The following is a 17,749-nucleotide window of genomic DNA, read 5'->3' on the forward strand; positions in this document are numbered from 1 at the left end:
AAAGTGAAATGAGATTTCTTATGTCCAGGTGTTCATAATGCTATGTCAAAATAGCCTTCTTCAAATAAAATGTAAAATTCTGATACTAAAGACAAGGAAACCCACTAAGCCCATTCAGTGGGAAATACCCTTAGATGAGGAGAATATGTGTAAATAATGCAACTAAATTTAGCAATCACTCCTGCTTCACCCCTATATATGGTGCCTGATACTCCACGCTGATATATGAATATTGAAGCTACAGTGTAGGCCACAGCCCCTCTAAAAGGGGATTTTAAGAATTGGTGTCCTGGGCCCTGGCTGGTGTAGCTCAGTGGATTGAGCACAGGCCTGTGAACCAGACAATCGCAGTTCAATTCCCAGTCAGGGTACATGTTGGGTTGCAGGCTGGTTCCCTGCAGGCCAGTTCCCAGCAGGGGATGCATGAAAGGCAACCATACATTGATGTTTCTCTCCCTCTCTCCTTCCCTTCCCCTCTAAAGATAAATAAATAAAATCTTAAAAAAAAAAAAAGAAATGGTGTCCTCTTCTCATACTTAACAGGGTGCTCAATTTGGTCAGAAAAGTGTTCCTATCCAGGCAGGGCAATGCCCTTTAAGACATATGCCAATAGGAAAACAGGATGCAAATGGCCAGCCAGCAGGAATGGTATGAATATGTACTCCCTTTTCCACCTCAGACTTCCTTAACAGGAGAGGTACTGTACCAGCATATAGAGAGGGCTCTTCAAGGATGGAAAAATCTGTTTGCCTCTATCTTCACCTCCCATAACCTGGCATGGGTAGACTTTCAGCAAATACTAAATATTCTACCTATTGCTGAAAAGTGGAAGACCATTTTGAAAAAAGCTAGTAAAGAGTATACACAATGAGAATTCTCAAAACTCAATTAGAGTTGAAGCTTCTGTGGCTACTCCACAATCAACTCCCACTAGAACACTAATGACAGGGATTAACCAAAACTTGAACATAATAGAGAATATATCCTTGCCAGATTAAGGAAGAGATTACCTAAACAAAAGAATTTCAGTAAATTTCAAATGCTCCAGGGCACCGAATTTATGGCCCTGACCTTAGCACTACATCTAGGAAGAGGTAAGAGTGTTAACATGCACACAGGCTCAAAATATATACATTCATGGTATAACAGTGGGGAATTATAACCCTCCCCACCATTCTTTTGACATCACTGTAAGTGCTAACTCTGACTAATATGTAACTTATAGATAAACAGCATATCTGTATAAGAATCTTAGGAACTAACTTCAAAAGGTACAGACTCTAACCTTTAGGCATTCCAGCTCTGAGAGATTTGTTGAGCTTCAACCATAATAGGTATCAGGATGATGCACACCAGACCATTACTTAGCTATTTTCAAGGTCTTTATCTGAATATATTGTGCTGGTCTGCATGTAGAGAACTTTTCAACCTCCTCCTGATTTCTTTGTTCTGATGTCCCTCTCCCTCATTATAAAAACTTCTACCTGCACTGAGATGTTAAAATGAGCTTTGGGATGAGACTCCCCCATATTCTCAGGTGTCTGGCACTTGAATAAACCATTTCCTTACACAAGTGTCTGTCTTTCTGGTGTTGGCTGTTGAACCTGTATTTGATATCAATGGTTGTGCATACCCATAAAGCCATTTGGAAAGAAGGAGTTAACTTCAAGGGGAAAGGTAATAAACATGCCCCTGAGATAATAAAATTATTACAGGCAGTTATGGAACATAAGGATGTTATTATTGTAACTTCCCTGGTTATCAGAAACTGGACAATATAGTCTCTCAGAAAAATAACAGAGTGGATCAGGTGGCAAAATTGGCAGCAAAGACTAAAGTCTCAGCATCTCTAATAGTGGCACTCATTTCTGAAATCAATCTAAATAAACCCAGTCCAACCTGAATTATTTCCCAAAGGACTTAAAAAGAGCTGAGATGCTCCTGCAGGAGTGAGTGGTGAGAACAATGGCTGAGCTAGCTGAGAACCCTGAACATGGACATGGAATAGGGGTTCTGCTGTGACTGTTGGCTGTTGGGCAGTGTTTCAGGCAAAGAAACAAAGCCACAGTGCACTGATACCCTTAGACTCCCAAATCTTACTTCCCAGTATCATTAGTGCCCAGTTTCAGAGCATACTGTCTGCCATTCCAAGAACTATTACCTCAGAATCACTATTTCCCTCTGTGACTGATCCCCAGTTTGGCACATGGAGGGTATCCTGCAGAAGTCTAAGGTCACCATTACCAAGAAGGCAAAACAAACCCTGCCCTCAAAGTCATGGTTATACATGGTTATACTGAAAGCAGGCTTGGAGGTCAGCTTTGGGATTTCACTGAGCTAAACAAACAAACAAACAAACAGACAAACAAACACCTTGCAATTTAGCACCACCTACTGGAAAATAGTAAAAATATCTCTTTATGTAAATAATGCTAGTGTACTGCTAATACATAGATGAGTAGGCAGCCCATCAAATACCATGACTAATCAAGGTAAAGAGGCAGCTCAGAAAGAAAATGAAAATCTCTAGAAAGCGAACTGGAACACATGGAAATATGTGGTATAAATGATAGAGAATTCAGGTTTGCAGTTCCGAAAATACTCAATGGATGCAAAAAAATACAGACAATTATTAATGAACAAAACAAGTACTTTGCCAAAAAGATTGAAACTTTGGGAAACAACCAAAAAGAAATCCTGGGGATGAAGCAAGCATTCAATAAAGGAGATCAGAAATGAACTGCTGGGCCCTGGATGGTGTAGCTCAGTGGACTGAGTGCTGGCTGTGAACCAAAGGGTTGCCAATTTGATTCCCAGTTAGGGCACATGCCTGGGTTGCAGGCCAGGCCCCCAGTATGGGGTGTGCAAGAGGCAGTCACACATTTATGTTTCTCTCTCCATCTTTCTCCCCTTTCCCCACTCTCTAAAAGTAAATAAATAAAATCTTTAAAATAAATAAATTTATAAAAGAACTGCTGGACATAGGAAACAGAGCCAACAGGATGTAGGAAAGAATTAGTGATATTGAAGACAGAAATCTAGAAATAATGCAAAGGGAAGAAGAGAGAGACCTGAGCATTAAAAAATGGAAAAAATCTGCAAGAACAATCGACTTCTTAGGGAAAATAATATAAGAATAACTGGGATACAAGAAGAAGAAGAGGGTGAAGGGAACAAAAAGCCCATTCAAACAAATAGTAGATGAGAACTTCTAAACCTATAGAAAGAACTAGATCCTTGAATCCAAGAAGCAAACAGAACATGTAGTTACCTTAATCCAAAGAGGACCTCTTTAGGGTACATTGTATTAAAACTGCCAAAAACCTGGCTGGTGTAGCTCAGTGGATTGAGCACGGGCCTGTGAAGCAAAGGGTCCCCAGTTCAATTCCCCGTCAGGGCACATGCCTGGGTTGCAGGCCAGGTCCCCAGTAGGGGACACATAAGAGGCAACCATACATTGATATTTCTTTCATCAATGGGAAAGGGCAAAGGTATGAACTGGCAAAAATAGGATGGAGATCAGGTACACGCAAAAAGAAAAAAACTACTGTATATATACAACTTTCTTTTTCATTATCCTAATGGTAAGCACACATAAAAACCACCAAACTGAGGCACATAGCTTTAAAACAAGGGAACAGGAAAGCATAGAATATCACCAAACAAAATCAACAAATGGAGACACAAAGCAAAAGAACTAATGGAAGCACAGAGTTACCAGAAGACAAACAATAAAATGTCTATAGGAATCCTCACATATAGGACACTGTTTTGCGTGGCGTCGGCCCAGCTCCCACTCAGAGATGCACAGGACCCATGCCTACTGGTAGGTTCTCCCGTGGGGAATGAGGCCTGCACTGTACCTAGACTACTATGAGACTTGCTTTCGCTAAAACTCCTCACCCTGAATTGAGGCATAAAACATTTGCTGCAAAGTAACTTTCTAAAATCCATGCTAAACCTTCCAAGGATGAGTGTAACCAGTTCAACCACTTTTGCCTTTTCGTTTGAAAATATTCCTCGTCTGTGATGTGATTAGTGGCATCCTCTCCTTTGTTTTCTGTAAAAGATAACCACCTAAAGGGAACCTGTGCATAGTTAATGAGGACCTTCATGTAATGTGCCCAGAAAGACAATAAAAGTTGATCAAAGCAAGGGCCAAGGCTTTTGGCTCCTCTTGAGAGTGAAGCCGCCTGCCCTTTTTCTCCATAGAATTCGGTAGTCCATGTGAATTTCTTTTGTCTCAGCTACAATGCCGTGGACCCCACGAGCTGGGGTCCTTGACACTCACACATCAATAATTACCTTAAATTCACCAATAAAGAGGCACAGATCGAAAAAAGCAGACTGGATCAAAAAACAAAACCCAGCTATATGTTGCCATTAGGAGACACAGCTAAACTGCAAAGACAAAGGTAGATTTAAAGTGAAAGGGTGGAAAGTGATTCTCCAAGCAAAAAAACATTCACAGAAAATCAGGTGTGACCATACTTATATCTGACAAAATAGATTTGAAGATAAAAAGGTAACAAAGACAGACATTTTACAATGATAAAAGAGACGTAGCACTTCTTTTTTAATAGTGTATTTTATTATACTTTTTCATTATAATTTATCCCCCTTAGACCCTCTTCCCTTCTTTTCCACCATAATAACCACACTATTGACTAATTCCATAAGTTCTTTTTTTGCTTAATCTTTCTACCTCCCAAACCACCCCCCATTCCAGAGCTCTCAGCCTACTATCTATGAGTCCCCATTTTGCTTGTTAGTTCAGTTGTTCATTAGATTCCACGTAAATGTATGTGGTATTTGTCATATGGTATTTGTCTTTCTCTGATTGGTTTATTTCATTTAGCATAATGTTCTCCAGGTTCATTCATGCTGTCATAAAGGGTAAAATTTTCTTTTTTTTTATGGCCAAGTAGTATTTCATTGTTAAATGTATCATAGATATTTTATGTACTCATCTGCTGATGAACACTAGGTCTGCTTCTGAATCTTAGCTATTATAAATAACACTGCAATTATCATAAGGGTAAATATGAGGTCTATCCAGAAAGTATCTCGTCATGCAGTATGAAAAATAGAGACATTCACTGAAAAAGATACAGGCAGAAGAAACATTGCTCATAGGACAATGACACCTCAGTCCCTTCAAAGTAGACACCTTGGGAACTCACACAATTCTCCCAGCATCTCAACTATTCAAAACACTGCAAAATTCCTTGTTGCAATCACCATCAGCTGCTCCACTGTATTTTCCTGAATCTTATCAACAGCATGAAATCTCTTCCCTTTCAAAGGTGATTTTAGTTTTAGGAAAAGCCAGAAGTTCCATGGTACAAAATCTGGGCTGTTAGCAGGGCTGACTCATCTGAGTGATTTGATGTTTCACCAAAAATGCTGCATGAAACGTGATGTATGCGTGGGTGTATGTTGTTGTGATGAAGCTGCCAATCATCAGCTGCCCATAGCTGCAGCCATTTTCATTGTATTGCATCTCTCAACCAACAAAGAACATTGAGGTAGTACTCCTTATTAATTGTTCCTTCTCTTCTGGTAGCAGAAGCCATAGAATAAATTTTGCCATGATGTGTTTCATGCCAAGATCCTACATCAATATCTCAGGCATGGTAGAATCCCCAGATAAGCTTCTACTTCTCATACTGTCAGTCTCTGATCTTTCTTGATTGCAGCCCACACAGGCTCAACATTTTCAGGTATTCTGCTTGTTGCAAGCTTTCCAGAATGTGGATCACTTTCAACAGATTTTCAACCATATTTGAAGCATTTGTGCCACACTTATTTGTGCTGCCCTCCTTACATCATCCCCAAAAGCCTTCTGAATGAATCATCCGAATAATTTCTGTGGAGGAATTTTCGAGCTTAATGCGAAATTTGATGCAGATTCATTGTTGTACTTGCTCAGTCAATTTGAACGCAATAGCCACAAAGTATACATGCTCACTCAATGGCATCTACTCCCCCCCCGACTAGTACAGTAAAATTGTCATTGTTCGTGAATGCACATTCCATTTCACTTTCCTTAGCTGCCAGGTTACATTGATGTTGTGCAAACTATTGTCATTATATTAACAATGGTTGTATTTTTCCAGACAGGTCTTATATATTCTTTTAAATTCTTTTTTTTTTTTTGGTTTCTTCAGATAAGTTCCCTGAAGTAGAATCACTGGGTAGTAAGACAGTCCTGTTTTTAATTTTTTGAGATATCTCCATACTGCTTTTTACAGTGGCTGCACCAATCTGTGTCCCCAACAGTGAAGGAGTGATCCAATTCTTTCACATCCTCGCAAGCACTTGCTATTTGTTGATCTGTTGATGATAGCCATTTTCACAGATGTTGAAGCGTTATCTCAATATGGTTTTAATTTGCATTTCCCTGATGATTAGTGACATTGAACATCTTTTCATGTCTATTTGTCATCTGTATTCCTCTTTGGAAAGGTATCTATTCAGGTCCTTTGCCCATTTTTAACTGGATTGTTTGGGCTTTGTTTGGTGTTGAGTTTTATAAGTTCTTTATAAATTTTGGATATTAACACCTTATCAGATATATCAGCAAATATGGTCTCCCATTCAGTGGATTGTCTTAATTTTGTTGATGGTTTCCTTTGCTGTGCAAAAACATTTTAGTTTGATTCTTTCTCATTTAGTTTTGAAAGATTATATACTCCTAGGAATTCATCCATTTTGTTCAGATTGTCTAATTTGTTGGCATATAATTGTTCATATAATTTTCTTACCATCATTTGATAATAGTTGTTATTCTCCTTCATTTTTTATTTTATTTGGGCTTCCTCTCTCTTTTTAAATTTTTTGAAGTATATTTTATTGACTAAGCTATTACAGTTATCCCACTTTTTTCTCCCCTTTCTCCCCCTCTTCCCTTCACATCCCCCCCCCAGCATTCTTCCCTCCCCTTAGGTCATGTCCACTGGTTGTACATATAAGTTGTTTGGCTTCTCCATTTCCTATACTATTCTTAACTTCACCCTGTCTATTTTGGGCCTACCTATTATTCTTCTTATTCCCTGTACCTTTTCCCCCATTACCCCCTTCCCCTCCCCACTGATAACACTCCCTGTGGTCTCCATTTCTGAGGTTCTGTTTCTGTTCTAGTTGTTTACTTAGTTTTGTTTTTGTTTTTTAGGTTCAGTTGTTGATAGTTGTGAGTTTGTTGTCATTTTACTGTTCATAGGTTTTGATCTTCTTCTATTCTTTGGATAAGTACCTTTAATATTTCAGTAATAAGGGCTTGGTGATGATGAACTCTTGTAACTTTATCTTATCTGGGAGGCCTATGGGAGAGGGGTCAGAAAGGGAACAATGCTGCTTGCTGCTGATTCACAGGTGGGTGGGTTTGTGTACATTCTAGGATCTCATGGGCCTCTCTAATTCACTCTACTGTGAGACTGGAAGCTTCTCCTGCCAGCAACCCCCATAGATTTTTATAGCCAGAGGTTTTGAGTCTTTAGTTTCCTGTGCTGATACCTGGTGTTTCATGGTCTGTCTCACTCTCCATTTGTTCCTCCCAGCTCATCCACATGGGAATGTGGGATGGCCCATGTGGTCTACCACCTTGCCTTGCTGAGCATCATCTCTGCCCCCATCTCTGTCCACCCTACCAGTCTCAATGATTGTTTCTTTAACTCATTGATGTCAGGTTTCCATGCAGTTTGATTTTCTGGCAGTTCTGATTGGTTTTTTCATTTGTTTTTAAATTGGTTTTCATCCTTCTTTTGGTTGTGTGAGGAAGCAAAGTATTTCTAGCTATGCCTCCATTTTGGCTGGAACTTCTGTCCCTCTCTTTTTTTCTTGATGAGTCTGGTTAAAAGTTTTTGATTGCATTTATCTCTTCAAAATAACTTTTTGATTCATGAATTTTTAAAAGTTTTTTAGACCCTATTTTGTTTATTTCTGCTCTGATCTATTATTTCCTTCTTTCTACTCACATTGGGCTTTGCTTATTTTTCTTTTTCCAGGCCCTTTAATTGTAAAGTTAGATTGTTTATTTGAACTTCTCTTTTTGTTTCTTGAGATAGGCCTATAATGCTATGAATTTCCTTCTTAGGAGAGCTTTGCTTGTGTCCCATAAATTTTGGGTGGTTGTGTTCCCGTTTTCACTTTTCTAAAAGTATCTTTTGATTTCTTTCTTGATTTCACTGTTAACCCATTCATTGTTTACTAACATGTTGTTTAGATTCTGTGTCTTCGTGTATTTTTCAGTTTTCTCTTTTTATTGAATTATGGCTCATAACATTATGGTCAGAGAAGATGTTTAATATTATTTAAATCTTCTTAAATTTATTGAGACTTATTTTGTGTCCTAACATTTTATCTACTCTAGAAAACATTCCATGTGCATTTGAAAAGAATGTATATTCTGTTGCTTTGTGATTCTGAAGATTAAATTCATTTGATAGCTTATTAAAGTTGCTATCACATTGTTGATTTTCTGTCTGCAAGATTTATCTGTCAATATCAATGAAGTGTTAAAATCCTCTACTATGACTCTAATTCTGTAAATCTCTGCCTTTATGTTTATCAAGATTTGTTTTGGGTATTTGGGTGCTCCTATGTGGAGTACATAAATGTTTATTAATATTTTGTTGGATTGCTCCTTTTATCGTTGTCTAGTGTTCTTCTTTGTCTCTTACTATAGCCTTGGTTTTAAAATCTGTATTGTCAGATATAAATATTGCTACCCCAGCTTGTTTCCCTTTCCATTTTGCATGAAATATGTTTTTTCCAACTTTTTATTTTTAGTTTTTGTGTATCTTTCATTAAGATGTGAGTCTCTTGGAGACAGCATATATGTGGGTCTTGTATTCTAATGTACTCAGCTACCTTGTTTTTTAATTGAAGCATTTAAGCCATTTTCATTTAAAGTGATTATTGGCATATGTATTTATTGCCATTTTATTGTTAAACTAAAACTATTTTTCTCTGTTTTCTTCTTCTTCCTCTTTTTCTTCTTCTTCTTATTCTTTCTTCTTCTTCTCCTCCTCCTCCTCCTCCTCCTCATTCTTCTCCTTCTTTCTTCTTTCTTCTTCTCTTTTCTTTATCTTCTTAAAGCAGGCCTTTTAACATTTATTGAAATAATGGGTTGGTGGCAACACACTCTTTTAGCTTTTTCTTGCCAGGGAAGCTCTTTATTTCTTTTTAATTTTAAATAACAGCCTTTCTGTGTAAATTAGCTTTGGTTGTAGGTCCTTGATTTTCATCACTTTGAATATTTCATGCCAATAATTTCTGGCCTGAAATGTATCTGTCGAGAAATTTGATGATAGTCTTTTGGAAGCTCTTATGTATGTAACTAACTGCTTTTCTCTTGTGGCTTTTAAATTTCTCTCCTTGTCTTTAAGCTTTGCTATTTCAATTGTGATGTGTCTTGTAGTGGACCTCTTCAGGTCTCTCTTATTTGGAACTCTCTGTGTTTCTAGACTTGTGTGTATTTTTCTTTTAGCAGGTTAGTGAAGTTTTTCTTCATTATTTCTTTAAATATGCTCTCAATTCCTTGCTCTCTTTCTTCTCCTTCTGGTACCCCTATGATGTGAATATTACTACACTTTGTGTTGTTCCAAATGTTCCTTAAACTATCCTTATTTTGTATATTTTTATTTTTTAAATTATATTTTATTGGTAATGCTATTGCAGTTGTCCCAAATTTTCCCCCTTTATTCTTCTCTACAAAGCTCCCTCCACACCCTCAGGCAATCCCCACACCATTTTCCATGTCCATGAATTATACATATATGTTCTTTCACTACTCCATTCCCTATGCTGTACTTTGCATTGCATGACTATTCTATAACAACCAATTCATAATCATTAATCTTCTCACATTTTTCATCTATTCCTTTCAACTCCTTTCAATCTGGCAATTATCAAAATGTTCTTTGTACCTATGATTCTGTTCTGCCTGTTTGTTTATTTTTGGTATTAACTGTTGATGTTATGTGTTTATTGCCATTTTATTTCATAACTTTGATCTTCCTCTTAAAGAAGACTCTTTAAAATTTCTTCTGGTTTGGGGGTGATGAACTCCTTTAGCTTTTTCTTGTCTGGAAAGCTCTTTATTAGTCCTTTGATTCTAAAGATAGCTTTGATGGGTAGATAAATCTTGGTTGTAGGTCCTTGCTTTGCATCACTTTGAATATTTCTTGACAATCTGTTCTAGCTTGCCAAGTTTATTTTTAAAAATCATCTGACAGTCTTATGGGAACTCTATGGTAGGTAACTACCTGCTATTCTCTTGCTACTATTAAGATTCTCTCTTCATATTTAATCTTTGGAATTTTAATTATGTGTCTTGGTCTAGCCCTGTTTGGGTTCATCTCATTTGGGATCATCTGCACTTCCCAAACTTGTATGTTTATTTTCTCCACCAAGTTAGGCAAGTGTTCTGCCATTATTTTTTCAAATAGGTTTTCAATTTCTTGTTCTTTCTCTTATCTTTCTGGTACCCCCTTGGTGTGGATGTTGGTATGCTTGTCTCACAGGCTCCTTATGCTATCCTATTTTTTAATTCTTTTTTCTTGTTGCTTCTCTGCTTTTTTTCTTTTTGCTTTTTTGGGTTTTTTTTTTTTGCTCTTTCATATTCCAAATTATTGATTTGATTCTCAGCTTCATCCACCTTACTGATTCCCTACAATTTTTTCTTTATTTCATTAGTGTATCCTTCATTTTTTACTGGGTTTTTTTATGCCATTGAGGTCCTCACTAAGTTCATTGAATTATAACCAATGTTTGGAACTTTGCATCTAGTAGATCCCTTGTCTCCATTTTGTTCTTTTTCTGGAGTTTCCTTTTGTTCTATCATTTGGGCCATGTTCTTTGTCTTCTCTTTTTGTCAGCCTACCTGTATTTGTTTCTATGTATTAAGTAGAGCTGTTACATCTCCCAGGCTTGGAAGCATGCCCTAATATACTAGATGTCCTGTAGAATCCAGTGGCACAGCTCCCCTATTATCCAAGCTGGGTGCTCAGTGTGCACCCATCGTGTGGACTATATTCACCCTCCTGTTATAGCTAAACCTTGATTGCTGTTGGCACATCCATGGTCAGCCACCAGTGTGTTATACCTGAGTCACCTAGCATAAGCTGCAAATCAATCTACATATGGTTGCTACTTATCCCAGGCTTAGTGGTGCCCTGGCAAAGTCAAATTGTTAACCAAAGCTGGCTGCTACTAGTTCCAGACCTGAGGCAACTTAGCAAGATGTATGGGCCTAACTGAACTCAGATGTTTCTTGTCTGAGAGAATTTAGGAAAATCTAAAACCTGGGCCAAGACAAGCCATTTATATGGAAAAACCCCTGGAAACAGCTTGGGTAGGCCTTAAAGTTGGGTGCAGCAGGGTCTTTGGGAATCACCAGGATGGGACAAAGAGTTTGAGCTAGGTTGATGGAGTCTCAGACATGGTATTTGCCTCCCAACTTTGTTGGGAGAGAGCTCAGAAAAGGAACAATGTCCTTAGCCAGCACTTTTGTCTGGGAGAGAGACCTCACAACTCTCACCATGATGCTGGACAATTAGTTCCCCCCATATATCCCTGATGCCTTTTAATCTGCTGCCCCCATGCTGGAGCCTAGAAGGAGTGAGCCCAAGTAACTCTGTGTGTGGGAACTTTAAGAGGAACTTCCTGAAATTCTAGAAGTTTCTGTCTTCCACAGCCTCGATCCTGCTGGTTTTTATGGCCAGAAGTTATGGAGACTAATCACTCTAGCACTGGAACTCTGAGGTGGGGAGCCTAATTTGGTGCCAGAATCCCTCACTCCTGAGATATACCCCCTAATATTTATCTACCACACATGGGTGTGGGACCCACCCATTCCATGTGTCTGCCCCTCCTGCCAGTCCTGATGTGGTTTCTTCTTTAGTTCTATAGCTGATTTCATCTTTAATTTTACAGTTGTAGGGCTCAATTTCTGAAAATTCTGAATGATGGTTGTTCTACTCTTTAGTTGTGATTTTGATGTGGTTGTGTGAGGTGGCAAGCTGTGTTTACCTATGCTATCATCTTGACTGGAAGCTCCTATTCTTTTTTTTTAATTCTTTTTTCTTTTTGCTGTTCTGATTGGGTGTTTTTTTCCCACTTTGTCTCTCAAATTGCTGATTTGATTTCTGCTTCATCTAACCTACTGCTTATTCCTTTCAGTATATTATTTATTTTAGGTAAATGATTATTTCTGATTGCATTCTTTATTTCTGACTATTTTTATGGTTTCTATGTCTTTATATTCATGCTGTTCAGCAGCCTTATAATCACTTGAACTTTATATCTGATAAATTGCTTGCCTCCATGTCAGTTAGCTCTTTTTCTGGAGAATTCTCTTGCTCCTTCATTTAGGGTCTGTTTCTTTTTCTCCTCACTTTAGCTTCCTCTTTGTGTTTGTTTCTATGTATTAGATATATCTACATAGGCTCTCATGTAGGCCTATGCCAGATGCTGTCTGTAACTGATTCCGGATATCCTGTTTGGAGCTATCAGCAATCCACAGCTTTTGGCTCCCTCTGCAGGACCTGGGTGTGTGCAGAAAGAACTAGGCTGCACACCAAGGCCAGCTTTTACCAGAACTAGTCCCAGCAGAGGTCAGCTATAGTCTCACAGCTCCCAGAGGTTTGCTTCCACCTGCAGGTTTTTATATTTATTCACTGACTGAAGCTAAAGCTCCACAGGGTGGGCAAGGATTACTGAAGTTTGGGTTATTGCTTCCTTTTAAGCTGAAGCCACAAGGGGAGGAGTGCTCTGACCAAGAAATATGGCTTCCACAGTATAGGGGGATGATGGAGCACAGGAATCCTGGTGGCTGACCTTTTGTTCTCTTTCCAGAGCCACCAACCCCAGACTTTTCTTATGTGGCCTCCCTTCACTGGAATCCAGGGTAAGTAGCTTCAAATGAAATTCTGTGCTTGCCCCTTTGAGAGGGTCTCTACATCTCTAGTTGTCTTGCCTTGGCAGACAGAAACTCCATTGCTTTTCACAGCTACAAGTTATGTGAGCACCTTTCCCGGTTCTAGTGATCTAGGCTGGGGAACCCAACTTGGGGTTTAGACCCCGTACTTAGATGGAACCATTCTGGCTACTAGAATATCTCTCCAGAACTTCAACTGCTACCCATGGGAGCACAGCCAGCCCTGTTGCAACTCTGAACTTCCTTTCAGTTTCTGTGTGGTCCTGTGGTTTCCTTTGAAAGTTCCTTTTTTTTTTAAATAAGACTTTTCTCCAGCTAGTCTTCCATTGATTATTCAGAATAATTTTTCTATTATTTAGTTATAATTCCAGTTTGGTCTTGGGAAGTGGTTAGTATAGCTTCCACCTAATCTGCCACCATCTTGGATCTTCTCTCCAAAAAGACATAATACTTTTTAAAATGCATGCACCAAATCAGGGAGTGAAAAGGAGTATTGAGGCTGGGGTTATTGCCTCCTCCAAGTTGATGCCATGTGGAGAGGAATGCACCAAGATATATAAAGCAAATACTCACAGATCTAAAGGGAGAAACAGACTGAAACACAGTCATAGTTAGGGACCCTAATACTCCATTTGCAGCTCTAAATACATCACCCAGAGAGAAAACCAATAAAGAAATATCAGCCTTAAATGACACATTAGACCAAGTGGACATAATTGACATATACAGAGCCTTTCATCCCAGAATATCAGATTATACACTCTTCTCCAGTACATATGAAACATTCTCAAGGATAGACCTGATGTTAGGTCACAAAATTAGCCTCAACAAATTCAATAAGCTTGAAATTATATGAAACATATCTCTGACCATAATACCTTGAAATTATAACTGTATAAAGAAAATAAAGAAACCCCCCAAAATAGGCAGAGTTTCCACAACATACTACTAAAGATGACTGGGAAAAGAATAAACAAAAGGTGAGATGAAAATATATATAGAAGGTTCTAGCCAAGATACAGACACAAGTAGAAATGTTTTGACTCCTCATACAACCACAAGAAGGAAAATAATAAATTAAAAAACAATAAACAATCAGAACTGCTAGAATGTCAAACTGCATGGAACCTGACAACTAAGGAGATAAAGAAACATTAATCCAGACTGGTAGCAGGGATGGAGATGGGCAATCAGGCAGACAAGACCGTGGTAAGGCAGCAAACTGACCAGGTGAGGTGAGGGCTGGCTGACTGAGGAACCAAAGACTCAAAATCTCTAGCTGTAAAATCCTTTAGGGGTTGTGAAGGCAGAAGAAACTCCCAGACTCACAAGAAAGTTAGTTGGAGGGGCCCACAGGATCCTAGAATGTACACGAACTCACCTACCTGCAAATCAGCCCTGAAAAAGCATAGTTGTTTGTGGGAAGTGATGAAAAGTGGAGCTAGAGCAAAGCAAGTGAGCAGCGTTGCTCCCTCTCTGACCCTTTCCCCACAGACAGCAGAACAAGGTGGCTAAGAGGGTTTCCCCACCTTGACAAAAACCCAAGACTCTGCTCTTTACGATGTACCAGGTGTGCTGAGACAAAGAAATATGGCCCAAATGAAAGAACAGATCAGAACTCCAGAAAAAGAACCAAGCGATTAGAAGATAGACAACCTACCTGATGCAGAGTTCAAAACTCTGGTAATCAGGATGCTTACAGAAATTATTGACTTTGGTTACAAAATGAAGGAAGAAATGAAGGCCATACAAAGTGAAATAAAGAAAAATATACAGGGAACCAACAGTAAAGGAAAGGAAACTAGGACTCAAATCAACAATATGGAACAAAAGGAAGAAATAAACATCCAACCAGAACAGAATTAAGAAATAGGAATTTAAAATAGAGTGAGAGAGGATTAGGAACCTCTGGGACAACTGTAAGCACTCCAACATGTAAATCATAGTGGTACCAGAAGAAGAAGAGGAAGAGCAAGAAATTGAAAACTTATTTGAACAAATAATGAAGGAGAACTTCCCCAATCTGGTGATGGAAATGAACTTTCAGGAAGTCCAGGAAGCCCAGAGAGTCCCTAAGAATTTGGGCCCAAGAAGGGATACACCAAGACACATCATAATTACATTACCCAAGATTAAAAATAAGGACAGAATCTTAAAGTAGCAAGAGGAAAGGAGAGAGTTACCTACAAAGGAGTGTTCATAAGACTGTCAGCTGATTTCTCAGAAAAAACTTTGCAGGCAAGAAGGGGCTGGGAAGAAGCATTTCAAGTCGTGAAAGGCAAGGACCTATAACCAAGGTTACTCTATCCGGCAAAGCTATCATTTAGAATGGAAGGGCAGATAAAGTGCTTCCCAGATAAGGTTAAGTTAAAGGAGTTCATTATCACCAAGCCCTTATTATATGAAATATTAAAGGGACTTATCTAAGAAAAAGAAGATGATCAAAACTATGAACAGTAAAATTGTGGGGGTGACTTCCCCGTGAGTCCCCCCAGTGCCACGGACATGAGTGAATGAATAAATATGGCCGAGAGATGCTGGATCTGTTTAGGGGAGGAGGAGTGGACTGTGGCCAGTTTCTCTGGGGAGACAAAAGCCAGCAGCAGCCAGTTTCTCCAAGGAGAAAAAGGACCACCCCCTTCCATAGCCTTTTATTGGGTTGTAATACATAGGAATACAGGGTGGCAAGGATCAAACAGTAGATAACATTTCAAAGAGATCTGAGGGCTTCAAAGTCTGAGTCAGTGTCTGTCAGGAAGAGACTGTCAGTGTCTGTGCAGAAACTTTGGGAGACATACTCATTTCCTCTTTGACCCTTATCATATGAATGAAAGCACTCTTAGCAGAGCAGATTTCACAGGTTTATCAGCAAGTCTTTGTGATGCCAGACTTTTCCCCAGGACATGCTCTAGCAAGGCAAGGAGCTGCTCTAGCAAGGCAAGAAGCTACACGTCTCCCCATCGGGTATTCAGGCTTAAGGGGATTAGAGCCAGGAAGTGCTTCTCCCAGAAAACATGAGGACTCGGGCTATGTTAAAGCTGGGGGGGCGAGAGTCTATTGCTCTTTGTTGCAGCCCCCCAAGTCCTTCCATGAAGACCTCCCAAGTGATAGAGTCTGGCTTAGGTTGTCCCCCACTGTGAGGGGTCTTACCCATCATTGACTTCTGACCAAGCTTTTGGTGCAGGGAGAGGAACTGAGGCAGCATTTGCTACCAGAGACAGGCTTTGTCTTCTGCGGCTGGCATTCCAAAGGTTGTCTCTTGCCCTTAGCCACAAGGGGTAGAGATACAATTCCTAAAATCAGGCAGAGCACTCTACAACATAAAATGACAACTAACTCACAACTATCAACAACTGAACTTAAAAAGAAACAAAAACAAAAAAAACTAAGCAAACAACTAGAACAGTAACAGAATCACAGGAATGGAGCTCACATGGAGGGTTATCAGTGGGGAGGCAGAGAGAGAAAATGGGGGAAACAGTACAGGGAATAAGAAGCATAATTGGTAGGCATTTAATAGACAGGAGGAGGTTAAGAATAGTACAGGAAATAGACAAAGAACTTATATGTACAACCCATAGACATGAACTAAGGCAAGTGGGGGGTTGCTGGAGGGTAGAAGGTACAGGGTAGAAGGGGAGAAAGGGGAGAAATAAAGTGGGACAACTGCAATAGCATAATCAACAAAATATACTTAAAAATATAGAGAGAGGCAATTGTGAATGACTGTAAAACATATCAAAACTTCTGAGATGCTGTGAAAGCACTAATATGAGGGAACTTTATATCATTACAGGCTTATCTCAAGAAACAAGAGCAACCCCACGTACACAACCTAATAAACCTAACATCCTAAAGATCTAGAAAAAGAGGAACAAAATCAACCTAAAATCAGCAGAAGAAAGGAAATAATAAAAATGAGACCAGAATTGAATAAAATAGGAAACAAAAAGACTATACAAAAATTAAATATAAGTCATAACACCATAAATGTCCTACAGGAAAACACTGGCAGGAAAATTTCAGACATTCCACGCAGCAACATCTTCACGGATATGTCTCCTAAAGCAAGGCACACAAAGGAAAAAATAAACAAGTGGGACCTCATCAAATTAAAAAGCTTTTGCATAGCTATAGAGAACAGCATTAAAATGAGAAGAGAGCCAACTGTATGGGAAAACATATTTGCCAATGACACCTCAGACAAGGGCTTGATCTCCAAAATATATAAAGAATTCACATGACTCCACTCCAGAAATACAAAAATACCAATTAAAGAATGGGCAAAAACTTGAACAGACACTTCCATAAGGAGGACATACTGAAGATCCAGAGACACATGAAAAGATGCTCAGTATCACTAGCTATCAGAGAGATGCAAATTAAAACCACAATGAGATACCACTTCAGAATGGCTAACATAAACAAATCAAAAAAGTGTTGGAGAGGTTGTGGAGAAAAGGGAACCCTAGTGCACTGTTGGTGGGAATGCAGACTGGTGTAGCCACTGTGGAAAACACTATGGAATTTCCTCAGAAAACTAAAAGTGGAACTGCCTTTTGACCCAGCAATTCCACTGCTGGGATTATACTCTAAGAGCCCTGAAACACCAATCCAAAAGAACCTATGCACCCCAATGTTCACAGCAGCACAATTTACAATAGCCAAGAGTTGGAAGCAACCTAAGTGTCAATCAGCAAATGAATGAATCAAAAAACTATGGTACATTTACACAATGGAATTCTATGCAGCAGAGAGAAAGAAGGAGCTTATGCCCTTCATGACAGCATGGATGGAACTGGAGAGCAT

This window comes from Artibeus jamaicensis, unplaced genomic scaffold (genome assembly GCF_021234435.1).
Source record: "Artibeus jamaicensis isolate MK-2021 breed Jamaican fruit bat unplaced genomic scaffold, CSHL_Jam_final contig_475, whole genome shotgun sequence".
Taxonomy (NCBI): Eukaryota; Metazoa; Chordata; class Mammalia; order Chiroptera; family Phyllostomidae; genus Artibeus; species Artibeus jamaicensis.